This window comes from Euprymna scolopes, chromosome 46 (genome assembly GCF_053919585.1).
Source record: "Euprymna scolopes isolate OS-2025 chromosome 46, ASM5391958v1, whole genome shotgun sequence".
In the NCBI taxonomy this organism is placed as follows: domain Eukaryota; kingdom Metazoa; phylum Mollusca; class Cephalopoda; order Sepiida; family Sepiolidae; genus Euprymna; species Euprymna scolopes.
In genome coordinates this window covers 53276089-53296269 of record NC_136527.1, presented here as the reverse complement: position 1 = coordinate 53296269, position 20181 = coordinate 53276089, and the positions used below count along the sequence as shown (strand labels likewise).

The 20181-nt window shown below is 31.6% G+C and overlaps 1 long non-coding RNA gene across 1 annotated transcript; it reads right to left on the bottom strand.

Moving 5' to 3' along the window:
* Positions 1-203: 203 nt before the first annotated feature.
* On the bottom strand, positions 204-18534 carry LOC145271252 (uncharacterized). The gene is made up of 3 exons (XR_013865779.1): positions 18310-18534; positions 6448-6535; positions 204-2919 (listed from the first exon to the last, which is right to left on the bottom strand). It is a non-coding gene; the product is annotated as an uncharacterized LOC145271252 (long non-coding RNA).
* Between the last annotated feature and the right edge of the window lie 1647 nt (positions 18535-20181).

Below are 20181 nucleotides of genomic sequence, written 5' to 3'. Positions count from 1 at the left end.
GTAAAAGTCAAGTATATGTTTTGTTTCATGAATGTATTATTCCAGGCATTATCTACTTATTTCGAATCACAAATTTTATATTATTATTGCGTGAAGTATGGTGAGGGTACAAAGGTGGTTTGCAGCTGTTGATTAATTTTACATTTCTAAGAAGTTAATTCTAAACATGAATTCTTATGCAAATAATAAAGGTGAATAAAAAATGTAAACAGAGGACGAGTTAGAACAAGGTTTGCTATGTGTGTAGTTGCGTGTAAGTCAACTTGAAATATTATTGCTATTGTTTCGTTGCAAAAGTTGTGTTCTAAGCATTGTGTTAAAAATATTTTTAACGATTTGTCATGAGGCTAGCTTGTAGATTTCATATAGTTTTTCTTTTGTTTAAATTTTCTTCAAAGTTCTCAGAAATGAAGGGGTTCCTACCTACAATAAATCTTTCTTTTTATTAAAAGAACCAGAATGTTGTTTGTCTCTTTTTTAATTTAATATATTTCAATCGAGAAATTAATTCTCATACATTTCAACCGAGAAATCATTTCACCAAATATATTTTTCAGTTTTAAAAATTCTTTTGTCTAATTCAGTTGCTCTTATAATTACTGAAATAGAAATTTTCCAAACATTCCAGCCTTTTTCTATCTTCTTAAAAGCAGTGGTAATCAAGTTTTCATTGTGAGCAGTCATTATAATTCTATCCTGATAATAGTGAAGAAATCCTCTTTAAAGCCAATCTATAAAACCTTCCTTACTTATATAACAATAATAATTCCAGAAAAAACTTAGCACACTATTGTTTGGCACATTTTCCAATTTTTGAAATACAATGTGTGGAGTATTTTAACTACTATTTGGATTTCTGTAGCTGCTCTGTTAAGTCCAGCATCATTAGGAAAGCTCTGTATTTATTTTCATGACTCAACAAATTTCAATCGGATGCAAAAGAACCATATAATTAAAAATAATGTGGTTTCTCTCTTTTTTTTTTCATTTTTCTTAAACTTTTTCTTCTAGGGGATGGGACATCCAACCAGATGTCTGACATTTACCCCTATTTTAGTGAGTCCAACCAAGAGATCTTTTCAGGATTTTAGCCGTCCCTTTCAGTGCAATCGTTTGTATTTATCTTGCACTTGGTTCACCGGGTATGCTTGCTATGTACTTTTTAAAGTTCTTTTTCATAAGCCCAGTTGCACCTATGATGACTGGTATAATTGAAACGTCTTTTAATTTCCAATTTCGTTTCATATCATACATAAGTCCTTGATACTTTGTAATCTTTTCCCTCTCAACTCTGTTACGCCCTGTATCATTGGGTACACTGACCTCTATTACGGTCGCTTTTTTGTTTGCTCTGTCCCAAATCACTATATCTGGTTTAACAGCTGCATTTTCAAGATATGTAGCAGTAGGGATTATGTAGTCATAGTGAATAGTGTAGTTGTCATTCCCAACTGTTCGTTCGGGTATATGTTCCCAGGACTCTCCTGTATGTGTTTTCATATGACTCAACAAATGTGACCTCTGTGCAAAAGAAGAACCACATACTTCACAATAATATGGTTTCTCTCCCGTATGTGTTTTCATGAGTCAACAAACTTGACTTCCATGCAAAAGAAGAACCATATACTTCAAAATAATGTGGTTTCTATCCCGTATGTGTTTTCATATGATCCAACAAACTTGACCTCGATGCAAAAGAAGAATCACATACTTCACAAGAATGTGGTTTCTCTCCCGTATGTGTTTTCATATGACTAAACAAACTTGACTTCCATGCAAAAGACGAACCACATACTTCACAAGAATGTGGTTTCTCTCCCGTATGTGTTTTCATATGACTAAACAAACTTGACTTCCATGCAAAAGAAGAGCCACATACTTCACAAGAATGTGGTTTCTCTCCCGTATGTGTTTTCATATGACTCAATAAATGTGACCTCTGTGCAAAAGAAGAATCACATACTTGACATGAATGTGGTTTCTCTCCCGTATGTGTTTTCATATGAGTCAACAAACTTGACTTCCATGCAAAAGAAGAACCACATACTTCACAAGAATGTGGTTTCTCTCCCGTATGTGTTTTCATATGACTCAATAAATGTGACCTCTGTGCAAAAGAAGAACCACATACTTTACAAGAATGTGGTTTCTCTCCCGTATGTGTTTTCATATGATTCACTAAACTTGACCTCGATGCAAAAGACGAACCACATACTTCACAAGAATGGTGTTTCTCTCCCGTATGTGTTTTCATATGATGCAACATACTTGACTTCCATGCAAAAGAACCACATACTTCACAAGAATGTGGTTTCTCTCCCGTATGTGTTTTCATATGACTCAATAAATGTGACCTCTGTGCAAAAGAAGAATCACATACTTCACAAGAATGTGGTTTCTCTCCCGTGTGTGTTTTCATATGACTCAATAAATGTGATCTCTGTGCAAAAGAAGAACCACATACTTCACAAGAATGTGGTTTCTCCCCCGTATGTGTTTTCATATGATGCAACAAACTTGTTTTCCATGCAAAAGAAGAACCACATACTTTACAAAAATGTGGTTTCTCTCCCGTATGTGTTTTCATATGACTCAACAAATTTGACTTCCATGCAAAAGAAGAACCACATACTTCACAAGAATGTGGTTTCTCTCCCATATGTGTTTTCATATGATGCAACAACGTTGACTTCAGTGCAATAGAAGAACTACATACTTCACAAGAATGTTGTTTGTATCTCATGTTTGCTTGCATCTGATCCCACAAAAGTAGGAATGTAATGAAGTAGCACGCTAATACATTTCAACTTTGGAAAATTTATATGAAGAAATTCATAATTATTTTAAGCGATTTTTAAATCAACCATGCCGAAAGGTGCTTCTTATCCATTAATGAATTTCTTTTCATTGTTACAAATTCTGAAAGTATAAAATAAATTTGAAAAATTACATTTTATGTTGTAAAATTCAATTTATTATGTTGGTAGTTATTAAAAATATCCAAACATCTATTAATAATGAAATAAAAAATAAAATGAGTATATTTTTAATTCAATACAGGTTTTTTTACAAAATTAATGTGTTTTTATTTTTAAAACAAAATAATCACGTTTTTTTTATTTTAGAGATGAGGATTGAGTCTTCATATTATTTGATTCTTCAAAATACTGTTCTCCACTTGGGTGTTATTTTCACAACGTTTCTATGTTACCTCCGATCTTATTTGGGTGTATTTGTCGAACTTGAGAACCTTTCTCTTGAACTCAAAAATCTTTACATAATTCTGAATGGAACGGTTTATTTAGTACATGAGATTAGCACACTCTCGTATTGGTAGCGATGACTGGGTAAAAATTCCTAAGTAATTTTTAATTCTATTTTCAATCTCATTGAGGATAAAAACTTCTTGCGTTCAGTAGTATGTAACCTACAACTAAATTTTACCAAGTACTCTAATCATAGCAACATATATTAGTATTACAGGTCCTAACAGACAATCCTAGCATGAATTTAAAGAACTTTTTTGTTTCTAGATGTTATCAGTATTCATTACTTCATATCATATATATATATATATATATATATATATATATTTAATATATATATATATATATTTATATATATATATAGACAGTTTTTATTACATATTAGTATATATATATATATTTTTATTACACATTAGTATATGTATATATATTATTATTAATGTTTCCTTCATCATGTTAATATATAACCTAGCTTACTCTTCATTGTTTTTCTCTATTTATAATTTTTACTTTATCCCATAATGGTAGATGATTTAACTTTTCCATCCATATATATTCTGCCATAACTAATTTTTCAATCTCTCCACATATTACAGCTTTTCAATGATTTTAAAACCTTACTGTTAGTGAATGACATGAGTCACATTTGTATAATTTTCCACATTTACATGGAATCTATTAGTCATGATTGTTTTCATAAGTGGCTTTCCATGAACAACACGTTTCTGTAGACCCGAATCACTCTTGAATACTATATTATGTCTATCTCTCTGTTATATTGTTTTCTTAAACTTTCCTTATTTTGATATTTTTATCAGTAGCAATACACAATGAACGATAAAATGCTTTGGATAATAACACATTCCAAGGGGATTCTGATAAAATAGTCATATTTTATAAACCAAAACATTTTAAGTCGTCAATATACCACTGTTTTGTTTTTTTCAAACGAATTTATAAATAATAATGTGCAGTATATATTTTGTATAATTTATAGTATGAGTCATAAGTTTTGTAGGCGTGTCCTATCTGGATACGTTATTAGACTACTATAATCAGGGTTTTTTAAGTATAAGTAAAAATAGTTTGTTTTTTTTGCAATTATTATATGTATGCGCTGTTTTTCTTAAGTCAGCTTGCTCATAACTGTTCTCTTCCATCTATAATTTGTACTTAATCCTATAAAAAATTTTTTAAATTTTTCTATATATTACAGCTTTTCAACATTTTTCTAATTTTACTGTTAGTGAATGACATGGCTCACATTTGTATAATTTTCCACATTTACATGGAATATATTAGTCATGATTCTTACATAAGCAGATTGACATGTACATGATTCTGGAGAGTCGAATCACTTTTGAATATTCTATTGTGTCTAGCTCTCTGGTGTATTGTTTTCTTAAACTTTCCTTATTTTGACATTTTTATCAGTAGCAATACACATGAACGATAAAATGCTTTGGATAATCGCACATTCCAAGGGGATTCTGAAAAATAGTCATATTTTACAAACCGAAGCATTTAAAGTCGTCAATATACCACTGTTTTGTTTTTCAAACGAATTTATAAATAATAATGTGCAGTATATATTTTAAAAGTTTTAAACAAATAAATTTATAAATAATAATGCACCTTATATATTTTAAGAGTTTTAAACACATAAATTTATAAATAATAACGTACATTATATATTTTAAGAGTTTTAAACAAATAAATTGATAAATGTGCATTGTATATTTTAAGAGTTTAAAACAAATAAATTTAAAATAATAATGTACACTATATATTTTAAGAGTTTTAAGCAAATGAATTCATGAATAATAATGTACCTTATATATTTTAAGAATTTTAAACAAATAAATTTATAAATAATAATGTAGATAGTATATTTTAAGAATTTTAAGCAAATAAATTGATAAAAAATGTTAACATCATAAAATGACGTTTTCAGTAAAATTTTGTAACAACTCCCCCAATTTCTAAATGCTCGTACTGTGCTGGTATGAAGAATGTTTTCGTGAGATTTAGAATCTAGCCAAGAAAAGATTGCACTTTTAATAGTTTCGCCTGTCTGAAATAGATTTGAGCACTCGTTTTTCCGTTGTGTAAAAAAGATGTCAACATGAGTATGGAACTTTTTTGTTTTAATTTTATTTGAACTATCATGTTAAATAAAACAATCTTTTTACTATTTTAATCTGTTAAAATAATAATTGTATATGGTTTTCTGTTGTTGTAAATAGCAATTAAAAACATGATATCCAGAAAAAATCGTTTTGATTTTGAGTGTAGACTGTAGCATTAGGAATAGCATAATAATCAGAAGCAGCGATAGCACAGCCACTGTAAAAGGACGTTTTTTGTTGTTGATTTTTTATTCCAGATCGATTTTTTTAAATTGAAAATTTGATTATAAAAACCTTTCTTTCATGTTTAGTTAGAGCTATTTTCTTATCAAGCATATAAATATTTAAAAACTTTGACTAGTGGTCAAAATTTTAAATATTGTGTTTTTGTTTTAAACAACCAAAAATGTGACTGAATTATTTTTTAGGTTCACATGTATGAGCGGTATCAGCTCTCTATTTTTTTAGTTTTCGTCTTTTTTCCAATGTTTGCAGCGAATTATTATTGAATAGAAACTAATGTGCCCAATTATGAAAAATGCAGAATCGGTATTTTAATTTGTAGGAGATGCTCAGTTAAAGCATAAAAAAAGTAGAAAAAGACATAAAATGTAATTTTTTAAAAATCAAATTCATTCAAAATGTGTGAACAATTTTTCAGCTTTAACAGTAGGGATAGAAAGTCAGTCTTTCTACCATAATTTCTTTGTTGCAGAGAATCTCAACACAAATGTGATAAAAACCGCAAGTGGCTTAAGAAACATGAGGTGAGGATGTATGTCAATTTAGGTGAAATGATGCAAGCAGATGTAATTGAACGATCGAATAGTCCATGGAGTTTTCTGATTGTGAAAGTAGAAAAGAAGGATGGTAGTAAAATAGATGTAAAGGCTGTAAATAAAGTCATGAAGAAGTTTGCCTGAGTGTTACCGGTCATTGATGACATATTAGCCTTACTTGGGTCAGCAAAATACTTTGTAAACTTAGATCTGAAGTCAGGTTACTCTCAGGTTACATTAAATAAGAATGATAAAGAAAAGAATTTCATTTACCTGCAACTGGGGTTTATTTCACTTTAACATTATACCATTTGGTCTCGCAAACGCCCCGAGGATGTTTCAGCAATTAATGTCCATAGTTCTACAGGGACAGAAAGATTATGCATTACCATATTTGGATGATATTTTTATATTGTAAGATACGATGGAAAGTCACTTGGATCACATAGATAGGGTACTACTAGCAAGTTTACATAAACACAACCTCAGGTTGAAAGTGATGTAGTGTGCGATTTTAGGAGAAGTACAGTATCTGGGGTTCAAAGTAAGTGAACAGAGTCAGATCTTTCATAAGAATATCATTGGAATAACATTATAATTACACATGCTAAGTGGTGGTTTGTGGTTAAGATCTTTATCTTAAATTAAAAAAACGAAAAGAATTATTTTGCTATCTCTTAAATACAGCATTATATTTCATTCTTTTGAAGTTTTGAAAGAATATCATTGGAATAACATTATAATTACACATGCTAAGTGGTGGTTTGCGGTTAAGATCTTTATCTTAAATTAAAAAAACAAAAAGAATTATTTTGCTATCTCTTAAATACAGCATTATATTTCATTTACTGTGCACTGCGGTAAGTCAATTTTCAAATATTTTTTTCTTAAAAAATGTACATTCTATTAAAATATTCAGCTAATGAAGCAAAAAAAGCCATGAACTTTATAAAGATTTAAAAGGCAAGTCCTGCCATAGTGTATTATCGACATTCACCAACAAAAAAACAAAAAAACTATTGTCTTTTCGAAATTATCAGCAATTTTTAAAAAATTTATTTCCATCTAATTTTAAATTGTCCGCAAAAGATTACTACGCCTATGTGATAAGCCACTTTAATACATGTGTGCGCGCACATATGGCACATGACTAGCCTTGGTGTGCGCTCGAGCGTACCTTAACGAAAGCCGTAAAATATACGAAAATAGTCTGAGGGTTAAGAGGCGCATAGCCACTTATGTAGCTAAGGGGGTGGCCCAGCTAAAGTGCGAAAATAGTCGGAAATAGAATTTATTTATTATATATTATGTCATTTTATGTTTTAATTAAAAAATCTTTTTTTAGAATATTATAAACTATTAAAAAATAGTCATTGCAAAATCCTTTTCACCGATTTTTATTGAAAACTTTTGTACTTTTGAAATCATTTAATGATATTTCATATTTTTAACTGAAAAATAAGAAAGGATTATATATATATATACACAATATATATATATATAATATATATATACACACAATATATATATATAATACAAAATATATATTATATATATATAATATATAATATGTATATATAATATATATATACACAATATATATATACACAATATATATATATATACACACAATATATGTATACACACAATATATATGCACAATATATATATATATATACACATACACAATATATATATATACAATATATACACACTATATATACACATATACACAATATATATATATATATAAACAATATATATACACAATATATATACACAATATATATATACACAATATATATAATATATATATACACAATATATATAATATATATACACAATATATATACACAATATATATAATATATATACACAATATATATAATATATATACACAATATATATATACACAATATATATATACACACAATATATATATATATATACAATATATATGAACAATATATACACACAATATATATATACACACACCATATAAATATATACACACCATATATATACACAATATATATAAATATATACACAATATATATATACAATATATATATATATATGCAATATATATATATACAGTATATATGTACACAATATATATATATATACACAATATATATATACAATATATATATATACACAATATATATACACACAATATATACACACATATATATGCACACAATATATATATACACAATATATATATATATATACAATATATATATACAATATATATATACACAATATATATATATACATAATATATAAATATACACACAATATATATACACATACATATATATATATAAACTGTAAATTAACAGAGCAGTAATATTTAAAAATAAAAAGATTTAATCTCTTTATTCAATTTATATTTTATAAAATTGAAACTGAATAAAATTTCTGAATTTCCCTATTTTAATTTTGTTTATGTCATAATTCGAAAATTAAAAAACATCACCTAATATTATTGGTTTATTCATAACAGTGAAATAGCATTACATTGGTTTGGCAAATTTTTGCATTACATTAAAAACCGACCCTGGTGTCTAACTCTGTCCTGTGTGGAGGCATTGTATATAGGTACATTAGTTTGGCTAGTAAATTTTCTATTTGGCTAATAAATTAAGATATTTGGTTGCCAAAGGTCAAGTAAAATTAAATTTGTCCGTAGAGCCCTGGCTGGATTGTTTTCTTAAACTTTCCACCTTTTTTACATGTATTTTTATTAGTAGCAATACACATGAACGATACAGCACATTGGATAATCACAGATTTACATGGGCTTCTGCTAATACAGTCATATTTTACAAACCAAAGCATTTTAAGTCGTCAAAATACCACCGTTTTTTTTTTCAAATAAATTTATAAATAATAATGTAAATTATATATTTTAAGAGTTTTAAGCAAATAAATTTATAAATAATGATGTACATTATATTTTTAAGAGTTTTAAATAAATTTATAAATAATGATGTACATTATATATTTTAAGAGTTTTAAACAAATAAATTCATAAATAATAATGTATATTATATATTTTAATTTTTTCATGAGATTTGGAATCTAGCCAAGAAAATAACATTCTTAATAGTTTCGCTTCTCTGAAATAGATTTGAGCACTCGTTTTTCCGTTGTGTAAAAAAAAAAGATTTCAACAGGACGAGTACGGAAATTTGTTTTTTTTTTTTAATTTATTTGAACAAACACTGTTAAATAAAACAATCTTTTTGCTGTTTTAATGTTAAAATAATAATTGTATGTGGTGTTCTGTTGTGGTAAACAGCAATTATAAAACATGATATTCAGAAAAAATCTTTTTTGATTTTGAGTGTATACTGTAGTATTAGTAATAGCATCATAACCAGCAGCAGCGATAACACGGCCACTGTAAACAGCCGTTTATTTGTTGTTGATTTTTATTCCAGATCCATTTTTTATTGTAAATCTGATTATAAAAATTTGCTTACATGTTTTGTTATCAAGCATATAAATATTTAAAAACTTTGACTAGTGATCAAATTTTTTAAAAATATTGTGGTTTTTGCTTTGAACAACCGAAAATGTGACTGAATTATTTTTTTGGTTCACATGTACGAGTGGTACAACTCCTTTCTCTATTTTGGACATTTTCGCAGAAAAAGACATGAAATGTAATTAAAAATAAAAATCAAATTTATTTATTTTGTGAACAGATTTAACAAATAATTATTTTTAAAATATATAAATAGGTGGGTAAAAAATACTTGATACTTTTCCAAACGTTGCGTTTTCTGTTAGAGTGACGTCTCTTGTGTTAAATAACATTTATGTCTGTTAGTTAATGACATGACTCACATTTGTATAATTTCCCCTATTAACATGAAATCTATTAGTCAAGATTTTTGACATGCACATGTTTCTGGAGAGTTGAATCACTCTTGAATACTATATTGTGTCTAGCTCTCTGTTGTATTGTTTTCTTAAACTTTCCATCTTATTTTGACATGTATTTTTATTAGTAGCAATACACATACACGATGAAATGCTTTGGATAATCACAGATCCCAAGGGGATTCTGATAAAACAGTCATATTTTACAAACCAAAGAATTATAAGTTCTCAAAATACCAACGTTTTGTTAGGAAAGTAATACCCTTTCAAATAAATTTATAAATAATAACGTACATTATATATTTTAAGAGTTTTAAGCAAATAAAGTTATAAAAATGTTAACATCATAAGATGGTGTTTTCGGTAAGATTTTCAAATACTCATACTGTGTTTGTATGAAGAATATTTTCATGAGATTTAGAATCTTGGCAGAAAAGATATCACTTTTAATAATTTCGGGTGTCTGAAATAGATTTGAGCACTCGTTTATCCGTTGTCTAAAAACAGATTTCAACATGACGAGTATGGGACATTTTTTAAAAAGTCTTATTTGAACAACCACTGTTAAATAAAATAATCTTTTCCTGTTTTAATCTGTTAAAATAATAATTATATGTGTTTTTCTATTGGAGTAAATAGCAATATATAAACATGATATCCGGAAAAAATCGTTTTAATTTTGAGTGTAGGCAGTAGTATTAGTAATAGCATCATAACCAGCAGCAACCACTATAAACGGACGTTTTGTTGTTGATTTTTATTCCAGATTGATTTTTGTAATTGATAATCTGATGAAAAATTTTCTTTCATGTTTAGTTAGAGCTATTTTCTTATCAAGACTATAAATATTTAAAACTTTGACTAGCGGTCAAAATTTTAAATATTGTGTTTTTATCTTTGAACAACCGAAAATGTGACTGAATGATGGGAAATCATTTTATATTAAATTCTGAAATAATTTTTATCTTTCATTAAAGTTTTTCAACGTGTGCACGCATAATTGTAAATAAAGGGAGAATCACATATTTTGGAGTTTTTTGTTTAAAACTTTTTAGACTTAATATTTTGCTCACTTTTTCATTTTTCATAACAAAAATTTATTTTGAGTTGTATTGTTATCTTGTTTTTCGTCAGTAGTACGCCATTGTTATAATGGAGAAGCTATTTTTACATAGAAAAGACGGTGGCTGCGGGAGGTGGGTGGATAATGTAGGGAATTGAGGGAAGTGGGTAGATTATGTAAAGAATTAAGGGAGGTGGGTAGATTATGTAAAGAATTGAGGGAGGTGGGAAGATGATGTAAAGAATTGAGGGAGGTGGGTAGATGATGTAGAGAATTGAGGGAGGTGGGTGGATGATGTAGAGAATTGAGGGAGGTGGGTGGATGATGTAAAGAATTGAGGGAGGTGGGCAGATGATGTAAAGAATTGAGGGAGGTGGGTAGATTATGTAAAGAATTGAGGGAGGTGGGTTGATGATGTAAAGAATTGAGGGAGGTGGGTAGATGATGTAAAGAATTGAGGGAGGTGGGTAGATGATGTAGAGAATTGAGGGAGGTGGGTGGATGATGTAAAGAATTGAGGGAGGTGGGTAGATGATGTAAAGAATTGAGGGAGGTGGGTGGATTATGTAAAGAATTGAGGGAGGTGGGTAGATTATGTAAAGAATTGAGGGAGGTGGGTGGATGATGTAAAGAATTGAGGGAGGTGGGTAGATGATGTAAAGAATTGAGGGAGGTGGGTAGATGATGTAGAGAATTGAGAGAGGTGGGTAGATGATGTAAAGAATTGAGCGAGGTGGGTAGATGATGTAAAGAATTGAGGGAGGTGGGTAGATGATGTAAAGAATTGAGGGAGGTGGGAAGATGATGTAAAGAATTGAGGGAGGTGGGTAGATGATGTAAAGAATTGAGGAAGGTGGGTGGATGATGTAGAGAATTGAGGGAGGTGGGTGGATGATGTAAAGAATTGAGGGAGGTGGGCAGATGATGTAAAGAATTGAGGGAGGTGGGTAGATTATGTAAAGAATTGAGGGAGGTGGGTGGATGATGTAAAGAATTGAGGGAGGTGGGTAGATGATGTAGAGAATTGAGGGAGGTGGGTAGATGATGTAGAGAATTGAGGGAGGTGGGTGGATGATGTAAAGAATTGAGGGAGGTGGGTAGATGATGTAAAGAATTGAGGGAGGTGGGTGGATTATGTAAAGAATTGAGGGAGGTGGGTAGATTATGTAAAGAATTGAGGGAGGTGGGTGGATGATGTAAAGAATTGAGGGAGGTGGGTAGATGATGTAAAGAATTGAGGGAGGTGGGTAGATGATGTAGAGAATTGAGGGAGGTGGGTAGATGATGTAAAGAATTGAGGGAGGTGGGTAGATGATGTAAAGAATTGAGGGAGGTGGGTAGATGATGTAAAGAATTGAGGGAGGTGGGTAGATGATGTAGAGAATTGAGGGAGGTGGGTAGATTATGTAAAGAATTGAGGAGGGTGGGTGGATGATGTAAAGAATTGAGCGAGGTGGGCAGATGATGTAAAGAATTGAGGGAGGTGGGCAGATGATGTAAAGAATTGAGGGAGGTGGGTAGATGATGTTAAGAATTGAGGGAGGTGGGTAGATTATGTAAAGAATTGAAGGAGGTGGGCAGATGATGTAAAGAATTGAGAGAGGTGGGCAGATGCAGAGAATTGAGGGAGGTGGGTGGATGATGTAAAAAATTGAGGGAGGTGGGTAGATTATGTAAAGAATTGAGGGAGGTGGGTAGATGATGTAGAGAATTGAGGGAGGTGGGCAGATTATGTAAAGAATTGAGGGAGGTGGGCAGATTATGTAAAGAATTGAGGGAGGTGGGCAGATTATGTAAAGAATTGAGGGAGGTGGGTTGATTATGTAAAGAATTGAGGGAGGTGGGTAGATTATGTAGAGAATTGAGGGAGGTGGGTAGATTATGTAAAAAATTGAGGGAGGTGGGTAGATGATGTAAAGAATTGAGGGAGGTGGGTAGATTATGTAAAGAATTGAGGGAGGTGGGTAGATTATGTAGAGAATTGAGGGAGGTGGGTAGATTATGTAAAAAATTGAGGGAGGTGGGTAGATGATGTAAAGAATTGAGGGAGGTGGGCAGATTATGTAAAGAATTGAGGGAGGTGGGTAGATTATGTAGAGAATTGAGGGAGGTGGGTAGATTATGTAAAGAATTGAGGGAGGTGGGCAGATTATGTAAAGAATTGAGGGAGGTGGGTAGATTATGTAGAGAATTGAGGGAGGTGGGTAGATTATGTAAAAAATTGAGGGAGGTGGGTGGATGATGTAAAGAATTGAGGGAGGTGTGTTGATTATGTAAAGAATTGAGGGAGGTGGGTGGATGATGTAAAGAATTGAGGGAGGTGGGTAGATTATGTAAAGAATTGAGGGAGGTGGGCAGATGATGTAAAGAATTGAGGGAGGTGGGTAGATGATGTAGAGAATTGAGGGAGGTGGGTAGATGATGTAAAGAATTGAGGGAGGTGGGCAGATGATGTAAAGAATTGAGGGAGGTGGGTAGATGATGTAAAGAATTGAGGGAGGTGGGTAGATTATGTAAAGAATTGAGGGAGGTGGGTAGATGATGTAAAGAATGTAGGGAGGTGGGTAGATGATGTAGAGAATTGAGGGAGGTGGGTAGATGATGTAAAGAATGTAGGGAGGTGGGTAGATGATGTAGAGAATTGAGGGAGGTAGGCAGATGATGTAAAGCATTGAGGGAGGTGGGTAGATGATGTAGAGAATTGAGGGAGGTGGGTAGATTATGTAAAGAATTGAGGGAGGTGGGCAGATGATGTAGAGAATTGAGGGAGGTGGGTAGATGATGTAAAGAATGTAGGGAGGTGGGTAGATGATGTAGAGAATTTAGGGAGGTGGGTGGATTATGTAGAGAATTGAGGGAGGTGGGTAGATTATGTAAAGAATTGAGGTAGGTGGGTGGATTATGTAGAGAATTGAGGGAGGTGGGTAGATGATGTAGAGAATTGAGGGAGGTGGGTAGATTATGTAAAGAATTGAGGGAGGTGGGTAGATGATGTAGAGAATTGAGGGAGGTGGGTGGATAATGTAAAGAATTGAGGGAGGTGGGTTGATTATGTAAAGAATTGAGGGAGGTGGGTAGATAATGTAGAAAATTGAGGGAGGTGGGTAGATGATGTAAAGAATTGAGGGAGGTGGGTAGATGATGTAAAGAATTGAGGGAGGTGGGTAGATGATGTAAAGAATTGAGGGAGGTGGGTGGATGATGTAAAGAATTGAGGGAGGTGGGTGGATGATGTAAAGAATTGAGGGAGGTGGGTAGATGATGTAAAGAATTGAGGGAGGTGGGTAGATGATGTAAAGAATTGAGGGAGGTGGGTGGATGATGTAAAGAATTGAGGGAGGTGGGTAGATGATGTAAAGAATTGAGGGAGGTGGGTGGATAATGTAAAGAATTGAGGGAGGTGGGTAGATGATGTAAAGAATTGAGGGATGTGGGTAGATGATGTAAAGAATTGAGGGAGGTGGGTGGATAATGTAAAGAATTGAGGGAGGTGGGTGGATGATGTAGAGAATTGAGGGAGGTGGGTGGATAATGTAAAGAATTGAGGGAGGTGGGTAGATAATGTAAAGAATTGAGGGAGGTGGGTAGATGATGTAAAGAATTGAGGGAGGTGGGTGGATAATGTAAAGAATTGAGGGGGTAGGTAGATAATGTAAAGAATTGAGGGAGGTGGGCAGATGATGTAAAGAATTGAGGGAGGTGGGTAGATGATGTAAAGAATTTAGGGAGGTGGGTAGATAATGTAGAGAATTGAGGGAGGTGGGTGGATAATGTAAAGAATTGAGGGAGGTGGGTAGATTATGTAAAGAATTGAGTGAGGTTGGTAGATGATGTAAAGGATTGAGAGAGGTGGGTAGATGATGTAAAGAATTGAGGGAGGTGGGTAGATGATGTAAAGAATTGAGGGAGGTGGGTGGATAATGTAAAGAATTGAGGGAGGTGGGTAGATTATGTAAAGAATTGAGGGAGGTGGGTAGATGATGTAGAGAATTGAGGGAGGTGGGTTGATTATGTAGAGAATTGGGGAAGGTTGGTAGATGATGTAAAGAATTGAGGGAGGTGGGTGGATAATGTAAAGAATTGAGGGGGTGGGTAGATGATCTAAAAGCTTTATGGAGGTGGGCAGATGATGTAGAGAATTCAGGAAGTCGGTGGATGATGTAGAGAAGTATTTAAGGGTAATAGGAGCAGTTGATGAGGAAAAATGTCAGATAGCTCTCTTTACAATTCATGAAAGTTAAAAATGGGCAGAATTAAAAAAATCCCTAGAGGGGTACTACGAAATTGTTGCAAACCCTAACAAACAAAGTCGAATTAGTGAACATTAGAAAAGAGACATGGCTACATGCATAGGTTAGTTAGATTAGAATAAGGCGTTTATAGTGTGATAGACCAGAGAAGCAGATTAGTCAAATAACAGGTATTGGGATTCTGTATAGAGGGCCTCAGGCACAGGAAGGTGGAGATGGTTGTGATGAGACATGAACCACAGGATGTTCAAGCGGCTTATCAGAAAGCCCTAGCAAAAGTTAAATGGAAGATCTGACTTAATGGATGCCAGGAGTATGAAGACAAGCCCATGAAGTTTTGTCACATGATATGGCAGATTCTGGTTGAGGCTATAAATCCAGACAGTTCCCAAAGATAGGTAGACAAATGTAAAAGAGGAAACCAAGTAGAGAATAGGGAGCTAGGATTTAAAACTAGAGAGAAAGAAAGAGGCAGATAGATAATTAAGTGTTAATATTTTGTCAAGATGGCCAACATACAGAGATTCTGCAAGAAGCATATCCAGGGAAACCAGAGATGCTCCATTCTTGCAATGCCCGATGAATGAAAAAACAGCATACCAGTGCAAATAGTCGGTAACATGGGCATATCAAATTCTGTTTTGATTACAATTGAGGGAAAGAATTATAGAACTCTGGTGGATAGGAGAACAGAGATGTTAGTAATAAACAGTGTTTTTAAAGCACTTAGACACGAACCTGAACTATGTTATAAAAAAGTTTAAGAACAGCTAATGACTCCCCATTAATTCTAAAATGGCTTGCTCGATTAACAGTAGGAATAGAATGTCAGTTTTGCACCGTGACTTCTTTGTTGCAGAGAATCTCAACACAAGTGTGATAAAAGCTATGATGGCTTAAAAAAATGGGGTAAAGATATACTTCGAATTAGATTTCATGTGAGCGAAACAACGAAATTATCACTATACTACTTGCTATTCAACAGAGACGTGATCTTGCCATTAGATAATATATTGATGCCTTGTAGAGTATACTATGGTGATGAGCAACATGAGATCGCTTTAAAAGAGATGCATCGATCTTTTACTTTGATAAGGCATAACATTAAAAAAGGTAGGAAAAACTGATAGAGAAAAAGAATAAGAAAATAAAGTCAGTAGATTTTAAGATTGGAAATCTGGTTTTTTATAAGAACCACCAGAAGGCGCACGTGGAACATTTGTGGGCAACGTTGATTGAGGAAAGTCCAATGAGTTGGATAGTGATTGAGCCACAGAACAAACTGATATCTCAATATTTATTGGAGTTTAGAAGTGGGAAAGAGGAACAAGTGAGAGGGAATTCTTTAGGTTGGGTAAGATCTATATTCTGGTTTTAAAAAAATATTCCTTTCTTGGATTTCGTTTTATATGTGACACTATGGAACATGATTATGGCTAACCATTTCGACAGAGTATGCGAAGCGGTAGAAACCAGTTATGAAAGAAAACACTATGAGAAAAACAAAAGAAATTAATTTTTTCTTGTTTATAAACTCGAGTATTGAAGTTATCGAGTGTCATCTACTGATGTTCATTTTAAATTATCAAATGGTATTCACCATGCATCCGGTGTTCCGTATTAAGATATTAAACACAAGAAAAAAGAAACTTATTCTTGGAAAGAAAAAATTGAGTTAACAAAATAATAACGAGTTTTCCAAATGTTAAGCAATGTAATTCCTTATGTTATGAATGGCGGCCACCACTGATAACATAAATAATTACTCAGCTTAATATCCATACAACTACTTGTTTGCGTCAATTTTAAATGTGATATTCGTTTTCAGCATATGCGAAAACTTTCAGAATTCGTCATGGTAAAGATGACTGTTAAGGTGGAAAGGAATTAACAATTAACCAAATATCACCATGTGGCCAGAAAGTGGTTGCTCATTTGGCATTAAATTTATATAGAAAAGTGATCCTCACTTTTTGAAAAAAATAATTTTCTCATGTCATAAAAACTAATTCTCTGCGTCACTTTTAAAATATTTATTCATTTTCATTAGGATTATTTTTCCTTCTGATTTCGTTTCAATAAAGACAAAAGGACATTAAAGTACAAAAATCAAGAAAAATGTTATCAATTCTGTACGTGAAAACGCATACAGAATTGGCCACAACTGATAACATAAAGAATTACGTATTGACCTTCTTTTATGTTTAAGTCAGTATTGAAAACAAAATCTGATAGATTAGTGACCATTCGATAATAATCCGATGAAAAAAAATGAAAAAAAGATGAAAATAAAAAATACACATACGTTCGCCATGTAGTAATACTTATGTTTTTGTTTTATAAGTTAAAAACATATAAAAATTTATAAAATTATTATTATGATTATTTTTTTGTAAAAGATAAGAAGTTATTTTTTTTTATATTTAAGTCAATGCTGAAAACAAAAAAGGTATATTTTTTTAGATTAGGTCCACTTCCGCAATTTTCTTTTAAATGACGACTTTTATAAGTTTTCTACTATGCTGAAAAAGGAAATCGCAGTGAAATTTTGCAGAAGTAATTATCGAGATATAAAAAGTTGTATTATGCATTGTATTCTTTGGCGGCCATCGTTTTTACGCACGTGCGCGCGCTCCATAAACAAATCTACGCGCGTACTAAAGATGGCCGCCAAAGAATACAATGCATAATACAACTTTTTATATCTCGATAACTAATTATTTCTGCCAAATTGCAATGCGATTTTCGTATTAAGCATGGCCGAAAACTTTTAAAAGTCATCATTTAAAAGAAAATTGTGGAGGTAGTCCTAATCTGAAAATTGACCACAAAAACAATCAACATTGAAATATTTTCAACGATAATAATCCGATGAAAAAAAGATGTAAATAAAAAATACACATACGTGCGCCATGTAGTAATACTTACGTTTTTGTTTTATAATCCGCTTTCGATTAACTTTATCTGCTTTTATAAAGGAAACGATTTTTTAAATGTGATTGACTTTACAAGCTCAACTTAACATTCAAGATGACGAACGGAATAGCAAGTTCGCAGAAAACAAAATTGAAGAGGAAAAATAAAAAAATAAAAATTATTTCGAAATAGAGCCGATCTATTTGGTGAATATCACGGATAAAATTATTATTATTTTATTTAAAATTTTAATATTTACATGAGAGAGAACAGATTACAAGTTTCATCTTTATTATTTCTCTAATTCGTTGCACGTGCAATTTAATGGTTGAAACTGATAGCCGCCTTTTCGTATTTTTATTTATTTTTTTTAATACAGATTTCCGATTATTTCTTGATTGTGTTTAAAAGATTAATCTAAAGTTAATCTATACGAGAAAAATTAATTAAAGAGATTAAATGTAAAAAAATTACAGGTGAAAAAACATTATAATGAAAACTGTTATCACGTTGGAAGAAACTGACAAATTCATCTAAATTAAGAAGTTAAATAAATTCCTCGTAAAACCAAAAATCCCTTGAAAAATAAATATTAGTTTGGTCGACCTAGACGAGAGGATCGAAAATGGCCGACCAGGACTGAGATATGACACGTGACCGGATGTAAAGGAAGAAATATCTCATGTATTTAATTTAAGCCGTTACAACATATACAACAAATAAATGTTAAATAATAATGAAACCTTACCAAAACAAAACGAAGTAAAAAAAAAAAAAAAAAATATCTGACAATTCATCGGCTCTAGCTGAAATAATTTATTAAGGAAACAACGGCTCGAGCTTATACTAATTAATAGCAACTTACACTAATTATTAGCAAAAGAAAAACACAATTCTCCTTTCATTAGGCGATTACATGTAAACAACTGGAAAATGGAAAAAAATAAAACGATCACACATTTGGGATTAGATCACATTTTAAGGACATGTAACCAGTTTTGTTTGTTTTAAATCTTGCCCATATGAATGTCTATCGTGAAATGTGTTAAAAGAAAAAAAAAAAAAAAAAAACACGCCCGTTCCTGATAATAACCCTAAGTCTGGGTGATAATACAAAAAATAATTATTTAAAAATTTTAACAAAATGCATAAAAGTGAATGCAATAATCAATTTATTGAAAAGTAATTTCTTTTATTGTGTTCAGTTATATTTGTGACCCCCCCCCCAAATAGTTTAGAATGCAGATTAGGGACAAAAAATGCATATCTTAAAAACTGAATGAAAGGAGAATTGTGTTTTTCTTTTGCTAATAATTAGTGTAAGTTGCTATTAGTAAAAAAAAGCCAAATTGAAAATTAAAGAAAAATTGACTATATTGAAGTTTTTAACTCCTATATTGGCTGTATTTTTTTTACTATATTAGTTTTGTAGTATTTTTATTGACAAAGATGTTACCTACGAAATTGAAACTGAAAAATATGCTCCCCCTCCTAGCATATTTTCGGTTTTAATTTAACAGGGAATGGTTTTTAATATCATTACAATAAATTGTTGTAAGATACGAAACGACGGCTTAAATTAAATACATGAGATATTTCTTCCTTTACATCCGGTCACGTGTCATATCTCAGTCCTGGTCGGCCATTTTGGATCCTCTCGTCTAAGTCGACCAAACTTAGTTTTCTGCGACTATTTCAAAGATAATTAGTAAGATAATATAGTTCGTCTCAAAGTTGTATCAAGAAGCAGAACTTGAAGTAACAACAAAAACATGAAATCCTTTCCTACGGAAACGAAACGAAACTTCTTCGTTGTTTTTGTTTGTTTGTTTGTTTTTTGCTTGTTTTTCTTTTTAATACTGCAATAATTCGTTTTAATTATTT